The sequence below is a fragment of the Coregonus clupeaformis genome, chromosome 18 (assembly GCF_020615455.1).
Source record: "Coregonus clupeaformis isolate EN_2021a chromosome 18, ASM2061545v1, whole genome shotgun sequence".
NCBI classification, from domain to species: Eukaryota; Metazoa; Chordata; class Actinopteri; order Salmoniformes; family Salmonidae; genus Coregonus; species Coregonus clupeaformis.
Window position 1 is genome coordinate 12,202,377 of NC_059209.1, and position 9,820 is coordinate 12,212,196.

General features: G+C 51.7%; 1 non-coding gene across 1 annotated transcript; it reads right to left on the reverse strand.

Annotated features, from left to right (window-relative positions):
* Window positions 1-4,795: 4,795 nt before the first annotated feature.
* Window positions 4,796-4,869, reverse strand: trnaa-cgc. The gene has a single exon. It is a non-coding gene; the product is annotated as a tRNA-Ala (tRNA).
* Window positions 4,870-9,820: the final 4,951 nt, after the last annotated feature.

The following is a 9,820-nucleotide window of genomic DNA, read 5'->3' on the forward strand; positions in this document are numbered from 1 at the left end:
TTACTCCTGTGTGTAGTCAATTCGTCACTCGCATGAACCCAACCAAGACATGTAATTACAAAGCAGCATTATTCTAAACATCTGATCTGATACACACAGAGAGAACATTTCCATCACACTCCCTCCTTTTATGACTCTTGTGATAACTATTTTTAAATTTTAAGGTAAGCATTAGATTATGGCTTAAACCATCAAAAGAGGTTCTATCAAAATACTTATATTAAAGTAAGCAAAATCAACACATAATTATCTTTTCAAACCCTTCATTCTGGGTTGTACAATCTAACTAGTAACTGATCCTTATTCCATAGCATTTACACTTGTAAAATCATTGCAGTAGAATGGTTTAACTTAAGACCTTCAATTCATACAGTTACACACATGCTTCATTACACAATTTAATTCATGGAAATACTATCATCATAATAAAGCTAAAATCTACAGGCAAGGTTACACTTCTATCAACGGGAGTGCATCTATCAGAAAATACACACACATACACAAGAGATCTGTAGACTGAGGTAAATACAGTGGGGCAAAAAAGTATTTAGTCAGCCACCAATTGTGCAAGTTCTCCCACTTAAAAAGATGAGAGAGGCCTGTAATTTTCATCATAGGTACACGTCAACTATGACAGACAAATTGAGAAAAGAAAATCCAGAAAATCACATTGTAGGATTTTTAATGAATTTATTTGCAAATTATGGTGGAAAATAAGTATTTGGTCACCTACAAACAAGCAAGATTTCTGGCTCTCACAGACCTGTAACTTCTTCTTTAAGAGGCTCCTCTGTCCTCCACTCGTTACCTGTATTAATGGCACCTGTTTGAACTTGTTATCAGTATAAAAGACACCTGTCCACAACCTCAAACAGTCACACTCCAAACTCCACTATGGCCAATACCAAAGAGCTGTCAAAGGACACCAGAAACAAAAGTGTAGACCTGCACCAGGCTGGGAAGACTGAATCTGCAATAGGTAAGCAGCTTGGTTTGAAGAAATCAACTGTGGGAGCAATTATTAGGAAATGGAAGACATACAAGACCACTGATAATCTCCCTCGATCTGGGGCTCCACGCAAGATCTCACCCCCGTGGGGTCAAAATGATCACAAGAACGGTGAGCAAAAATCCCAGAACCACACGGGGGGACCTAGTGAATGACCTGCAGAGAGCTGGGACCAAAGTACAAAGCCTACCATCAGTAACACACTACGCCGCCAGGGACTCAAATCCTGCAGTGCTAGACGTGTCCCCCTGCTTAAGCCAGTACATGTCCAGGCCCGTCTGAAGTTTGCTAGAGTGCATCCAGAAGAGGATTGGGAGAATGTCATATGGTCAGATGAAACCAAAATATAACTTTTTGGTAAAAACTCAACTCGTTGTGTTTGGAGGACAAAGAATGCTGAGTTGCATCCAAAGAACACCATACCTACTGTGAAGCATGGGAGTGAAAACATCATACTTTGGGGCTGTTTTTCTGCAAAGGGACCAGGACGACTGATCCGTGTAAAGGAAAGAATGAATGGGGCCATGTATCGTGAGATTTTGAGTGAAAACCTCCTTCCATCAGCAAGGGCATTGAAGATGAAACGTGGCTGGGTCTTTCAGCATGACAATGATCCCAAACACACCGCCCGGGCAACGAAGGAGTGGCTTCGTAAGAAGCATTTCAAGGTCCTGGAGTCTCCAGATCTCAACCCCATAGAAAATCTTTGGAGGGAGTTGAAAGTCTGTGTTGCCCAGCGACAGCCCCAAAACATCACTGCTCTAGAGGAGATCTGCATGGAGGAATGGGCCAAAATACCAGCAACAGTGTGTGAAAACCTTGTGAAGACTTACAGAAAACGTTTGACCTGTGTCATTGCCAACAAAGGGTATATAACAAAGTATTGAGAAACTTTTGTTATTGACCAAATACTTATTTTCCACCATAATTTGCAAATAAATTCATTAAAAATCCTACAATGTGATTTTCTGGATTTTTTTCCCTCATTTTGTCTGTCATAGTTGACGTGTACCTATGATGAAAATTACAGGCCTCTCTCATCTTTTTAAGTGGGAGAACTTGCACAATTGGTGGCTGACTAAATACTTTTTTTCCCCACTGTACATCTCTCAATGTTTAACCATTGTGTCACGATCGTCAAAAGGAGTGGACCAAGGCGCAGCGTGATATGCGTACATCTCTTTTATTTAATTCACCACACGAACAAAAAACAACAAAACGATACGTGAAGTCCTCGGTTAACAAACAAACCAACACGGAACAAGATACCACACCACACAAATGCCAAACGACTACCTAAGTATGGTACCCAATCAGAGACAACAAGCAACAGCTGATTCACGTTGCCTCTGATTGAGAACCACCCCGGCCAACATAGAAACACAAAACATAGAAACTAACACCCTGGCTCAACATTAAAGAGTCCCCAGAGCCAGGGCGTGAAAGTACCCCCCAAAGGCGCGGACTGCGACCGCGCCAACCAAACACCACAGGGGAGGGACCGGGTGGGCATTCCAACTCGGCGGCGGATCCGGCTCCAGGCGTGACCCCCACCCTCTAACAACCCCCCCGTAGTGCCCCTGGTCTGGTCTGGCCCCGCTGGCTGGAGCTGGACTGGACATCGGTGGAGCGGATTGCTTAGGCTCCGGTGTGGAGCAGCTGACCGGTACCTGACCAGGCACCTGTGAAACGGGCACGGGCTGTGCCGGACTGACGACGCGCACCACAGGGTTGGTGCGGGAAGCAGGGATGGGCCGGACCGGGCTGACGACACGCACCATTGGCTTGGTGCGGGGAGCAGGGACGGGCCGAACCGGGCTGACGAAGCGCACCACTGGCTTGGTGCGGGGAGCAGGAACAGGCCGGACCGGGCTGACGACGCGCACCACAGGCTTGGTGCGAGGGGCAGGAACAGGCCGGGCCGGGCTGGCGACGCGCACCATAGGCTTGGAGCGGGGAGCAGGAACAGGCCAGGCCGGGCTGGCGACGCGCACCATTGACTTGGTGCGAGGGGCAGGAACAGGCCGGGCCGGGCTGGCGATGCGCACCATAGGCTTGGTGCGAGGGGCAGGAACAGGCCGGGTCGGGCTGGCGACGCGCACCATTGGCTTGGTGCGAGGGGCAGGAACAGGCCGGACCGGGCTGTGGAGACGGACTGGAGGTCTGGAGCGAAGAGCTGACACAACCCGTCCTGGCTGAATGCCTATCTTACCACACTCTGTGTGAGGCATCAGCACAGGACGTACAGGGCTGTGTACACGTACTGGCACTACAGCACGTGACACTGGCGCAGGATATCCGGGACCGAGGAGGGGTACTGGAGGCCACGAGCGTTGAGCCGGCACACTCCGTCCTGGCTGCATGCCCACCTTAGCACAACACGTGCCTGGTGCTCGCACAGAACGTACCGTAGCTCCTCATACCTCGGAACCTGCCCAGTCTCACGCTGCCTAGCCTGAGTACGGGGAGTTGGCTCTGCTCTACCTCTAGGCTCCGCCAACCTCTCTTCCGGCCCCCCAAACCCGGTGGCCTCCTCTCCTAATCCCCAAACTCGCCCTGTAGCTGCCTCCAGCAGCCCCGTCATCCATGCCGTGTGCCCCCCCCCCCTAAAAATGTCTTGGGGTTGCCTCTTGCGTGTCCGACGTCGGCCCGGTTGGCGCCGCTGCTCCTCTCTACGGCGCGCCTCCACCGTCTCCTCCCACGGACGGCGATCCATACCGGCCTGGATTTCCTCCCAAGTCCAGGACCCTTTCCCGTCCAATATCTCCTCCCAAGTCCAGGCTGTCTGCTCCTGGACACGCTGCTTGGTCCTGGTTAGGTGGGATCTTCTGTCATGATCGTCGAAAGGAGTGGACCAAGGCGCAGCGTGATATGCGTACATCTCTTTTATTTAATTCACCACACGAACAAAAAACAACAAAACGATAAGTGAAGTCCTCGGTTAACAAACAAACCAACACGGAACAAGATACCACACCACACAAATGCCAAACGACTACCTAAGTATGGTTCCCAATCAGAGACAACAAGCAACAGCTGATTCACGTTGCCTCTGATTGAGAACCACCCCGGCCAACATAGAAACACAAAACATAGAAACTAACACCCTGGCTCAACATTAAAGAGTCCCCAGAGCCAGGGCGTGACACATTGTTTCCATAGCTCTTACCCCAATCGAGTTGCATTGACATACGTTCTGTACTAACTGTCCCTGGGACATCAACTAGTCAAAATATAAAACCTGTTTGTTCAACAAATGCGCTTGGGCCTTCAAAAAGTTGGTGCTGACTTATCAGCTCAATATTCAGTACTAAAACATTTACTTGGATCTACTTCAATTCTGGACAGTGCTCCACGTAATGGAAACAGATTATTGTTTTAGATGACATTACCTTCTAAACTTGTCAACCAAAAACAACCTTTCATTATTACTCATCGTCTTTATCTACAGGGGGAAAGGGAAGCTCATCCAGCATTGGCATTGTTAACGGTTAACTTACAGGTATTGGATCCGTTGTAATACATTGTACAATTGCATTCTAGTTCACCCAAATGATTATCTCCTTCTCCTCTAATACACCAAGGGGCTGTCATCACTCCTGCTACTGAAATGGGTGGGAGTGAAGTTTTACCTGGCCTAGCAAAAGACGGTGGACCTGTGTGGTTGTATAATGCAGAAAACGTCATGGGGTCAGGGTTTACATTTACATTTTAGTCATTTAGCAGACGCTCCTATCCAGAGCGACTTACAGTTAGTGAGTGCATACATTATTTATTTTTGTTTTTTCATTCCCGTGGGAATCGAACCCACAACCCTGGCGTTGCGAACACCATGCTCTACCAACTGAGCTACATCCCTGCCGGCCATTCCCTCCCCTCCCCTACCCCTTCCATTTGCATAGTCCGATTTATCCCTATGGGAACTCCCAAAAGTGTTAAACGTGCTCCTACCTTAACTGGCCCCAACCCACACACCCAACACTCTTTTTTTTCCAGATTTAAGGTTAGCAACGATTTCTGCTCTAGAGAGGAACAGATTGTCCTCATTGTTATGAGGGCCCAGCAGGGCTCTCCTTCTCCGATGATCATCTACTTCTGGGCCACTACTCCGGGCCTGCGTTGTTCCTGGCTCAGGACTCATCTCACCCTCTGTCAGGTTTCTTACAAGAGGACAACCCACTGTTCATCTTAGCACTGCTGTGCTAATGCAGATGATGGCCACACTGCACGACCATAACTGGCGAGGCCCCATCTTCTTCTGGATCAGGAACTCGTCTGCAGTGCGACACGTGGATCCAGGTATCTCTCTCAGCAACCTTCACCGGAGTGGGGGTGGTCAGAAAAACTTGGTACGGCCCTCTCCAACGGGGGTCCTTCCAACTCTTTCTCCTGATGTCACGGTTTACTAAGCCAGAACCCAGAAGCAGACCAGGACAAGGTAAGTGGTGTCAAAGGTGAGTGTTTATTTAACTGATCCACGAGTGCTGCTGAATAATCCAGGGAACAGAGCGGGCGGCGTGGATGAGTTGTTGAGGGTGCAGTAGTTGGTCCAATGATGGCTCGGCAGCCGCCGACCATCAGGCAGAGGTTGGGTGAAGGTTCCGGACGAGTGACTGCAGGGAGAACAAAACGGAGGTAAGCATACAACAAGAAAACAAGGTGCAAAACAACAAAACTAATGCTCTAAGCTCTAAGACTGATCCGCTGATAAACATACTGTTCATGGCTACCCGATCCGGCAGGGAATGGATGTTAGGCCAGAGCCTAAGAAGGGTGATGATCAGGACCAGGTGTGCAGATTGCTGATGGGATGCAGGTGCGGAAATCAAGAGAGCTCCCGCCTAGCAACGTTGCCCGGCAACCAGGCAGGGAGCGTTCCAGAACCCTCGGGAAACTGGAGATCACGAGCAGAAAAACTAGTCCACAGACATGACCCGACTCAGACTGCCGGGATCGTTACAGTACCCCCCCTCCGACGAACGCCACCGGGCGGACTCCCCGGAGCGCCAGGATGGAGGCGGTAGAAGTCACGAATGAGGTCAGCATCTAGGATCTGTCGCCGCGGAATCCAACTCCTCTCTTCAGGACCATACCCCTCCCAGTCCACGAGATACTGGAAACCCCGGCCCCGCCGTCTGGAATCCATGATGCGTCGCACCGTGTAGGCAGGACCACCTCCGATCATCCGAGGAGGAGGAGGAGGAGGCGGAGGAGGCAACAGAGGACTGAGGAAAACAGGCTTGAGGCAGGAGACATGAAAGGTGGGATGGACTCTGAGCGTCCTCGGTAGTTTGAGTCGAACTGCCACTGGATTGATCACCTTCTCCACCACAAACGGACCAATGAACTTCGGTAACAACTTCCTAGACTCAGTCCGTAAAGGAAGATCCCGTGTGGCCAACCAGACCCTATCTCCGATGGTATAGGTGGGAGCGGAGATCCGAGCGACGATTCGCCTGGAGCTGATACCGGTCCGAAACTCTAAGGAGTGCCTTTCTGGCCCGATGCCAGGTCCGGTGGCAACGACGAATATGGGCCTGAACAGAGGGCACTGAGAGCTCCTTCTCCTGAGAAGGGAACAAGGGAGGTTGGTAGCCATACAGGCACTGGAAGGGAGACATCCCAGTGGCAGATGTAGGGAGAGTATTGTGGGCATACTCAACCCAAGGCAACTGAGAGACCCAGGAGGTGGGGTTGGAAGAGACCAGGCAGCGTAGCGTGGATTCCATCTTCTGGTTGGCTCTCTCCGCCTGACCATTGGATTGGGGGTGAAAACCAGATGTGAGACTGACTGTAGCTCCAATGGCCAAACAGAAGGACTTCCAGACAGCAGAGGTAAACTGAGGGCCACGGTCGGAAACGATATCACTGGGCAAACCGTGGACCCTGAAAACCTCCCTAACCAGGATCTCGGACGTCTCCGAGGCAGAGGGAAGCTTGGCAATTGGCACAAAGTGGGCGAACTTGCTGAATCTGTCCACGATAGTCAGAACGACCGTGTTCCCCTCAGAAGCGGGCAACCCAGTGACGAAGTCCAGGGCCAGATGCGACCATGGTCGCCGGGGAATAGGAAGGGGGTGAAGTAGTCCAGAGCTGGGCCGATTGGTACTCTTATTCTGCGCACACACTGGACAGGCAGCAACAAAACCCCGAGTATCCTCGGCCATGGCAGGCCACCAAAAACGTCTGCGAAGAAACGCCATCGTCCGAGCCACGCCAGGGTGACAAGCCATCTTGCTGGCGTGGGACCATTTGAGGACAGCAGGACGAACCGACTCAGGCACAAACAACCGACCGGGTGGACCGTTACCGGGACCGGGCTGCGTCCGAAGGGCGCCATCACCTCCTCCTCAATCTTCCACATAACTGCTCCCACGACGCAGTTCCGGGGGAGAATTGTCTCGGTCTTGGACCCACTCTCCTCCGTCTTGGAGAACATCCGGGACAAGGCGTCCGCCTTGCCGTTCTTAGATCCAGGTCGGAACGTCAGGGAAAACTTGAATCGTCCGAAAAACAACGCCCACCTGGCCTGACGGGAGTTGAGACGTCTAGCCGATTGCACGTAAGCAAGATTCTTGTGGTCAGTCCAGACAATAAACGGTTGCTCCGCCCCTCCAACCAGTGGCGCCACTCCTCCAAGGCAAGTTTCACCGCGAGAAGCTCCCGGTTACCCACATCGTAATTCCTCTCCGCAGGCGAAAGGCGACGAGAGTAGTAGGCGCAGGGATGGAGTTTACTGTCCGTGGAGCATCGCTGCGACAGGATGGCGCCAACTCCCACATCAGACGCGTCCACTTCAACGACGAACTGACGGGCCGTGTCCGGTTGAGAGAGAATCGGTGCGTTGGTGAATCGCCTCTTCAAATCCAGAAACGCTCGATCCGCCTCCGGATTCCACTTGAAGGTCCTGATACTGGAAGTCAAGGCAGTTAACGGAGCGGCCACACGGCTGTAATCCCGGATGAATCTGCGGTAGAAATTCGCAAACCCCAAAAATCTCTGGAGCTGCAATCTCGTACCGGGCTGGGCCCATTCCAGAACCGGCTCTAACCTTCTCCTGGTCCATCCTAATCTCTCCCCTGGAGATGATGTACCCGAGAAAGGATGTCGTGTGGGCGTGAAACTCGCACTTCTCGGCCTTCACGAACAGGCGATTCTCCAACAATCGCTGCAGAACCTGCCGGACATGCTGGACGTGGTCGGAAGGTTCCTTCGAGAAGATCAGAATGTCATCCAGGTAAACAAACACAAAGAGACCGATCATATCTCTCAGGACGTCGTTCACCATACTCTGGAATACCGCTGGAGCATTGGTCAGTCCAAACGGCATCACCTGATACTCGAGTGACCCATCGGTGTATTGAAACCCGTCAACCACTCGTCCCCCTCTCTGATCCGGACCATGTGATACGCATTGCGTAGGTCTAGCTTGGTGAACACCGTAGCACCCTGTAAGGAGTCGAAGGCAGAACTCATCAAGGGCAGGGGATACTTGTTCTTGACCGTGATGTCATTCAACCCCCCGATAATCAATACACGGTCGAAGAGAGCCATCCTTCTTACCCACAAAGAAGAATCCTGCCCCCCAGGGGTGATGACGAGGGACGAACGAGACCAGCAGCTAGGGACTCCTTGATGTAGGTCTCCAAAGCCTCACGTTCAGGTCGGGAGATACTGTATAACCTTCCCTTGGGGTAGACAGCTCCAGGGAACAGGTTGATGGCACAATCATATGGTCGGTGGGGAGGGAGTGACAGAGCCTTCTGCTTACTGAAAACTTCCCCCAAATCGTGATATGTCTCGGGAACCAGGGACAAATCTGGGGGTTTAGCCTCAATCACCTGACTGGGAACCGAATGGGGACAGGCAGTCTTGAGACAGTTAGCATGACAATCAAGGCTCCAACTCGTTACCTTGCCCGTCACCCAATCGAACGTGGGATTGTGTTCCTTCAGCCAGGGGTATCCAAGGACCAGAGGAACATGGGAAGACGGCAGAATGAAGAATGAAATCATCTCAGAATGATTCCCCGACAACAGCATCTTAACCGGTTCAGTCCTCATCGTGATACGTGCCAGACTACTGCCGTCCAGAGTGGTAGCTTCAATGGCTTCCGGCAATTGCTCCTTGGAAAGCCCCAGCTGTTCCACCAACTCGGCATCAAGAAAGCTTCCATCGGCACCTGAATCGATAAAAGCGTTAATCGCTAAGCTCTGATTCCTGTTCATAAGGGTAGCCGGGAAACGGGGTCTGACAGAGGTATTGAGAGGTCGAAACTGGCTCGCTAAAAGTCCTCCCAACTTTAGCGAGCCGCGCAGTTTGACGACCGCCGGGAACCAGTGGCGAGGTAATGTCCCGAACCACCACAGTAGAGGCAACAGTTAGTCCTACGTCTGTGTTGGCGCTCCTCCTTGGTTAACCCGTGCCGCCCCACTTGCATGGGTTCAGAATCGGGAGACAGGACCTCTCCACTAATCCTGTGTGGTGGACGATGATCGACGTATTCTGATCCAATCCCCGACCCGACTGGAACCTGAGAAGCTGATCGGTTGGACGGAACCCATTGCTTCTCCCTCCTTCGCTCTCGGACTCGATTATCCACCCGAATAGACAAGGCTACCAAGCTGTCCAGGTCACTAGGCTCGGATAGGAGATCAACTCATCCTTGAGCTGCTCCGACAGACCCTGGTAAAAGGCCGCTTGCAGAGACTCCTCATTCCACCCACTCTCCACAGCCAACGTCTTGAACTCGATCACGAAGTCGGCCACGCTGCGAGTTCCTTGGCGAAGCGAAAACAGGCGCCTAGCTGC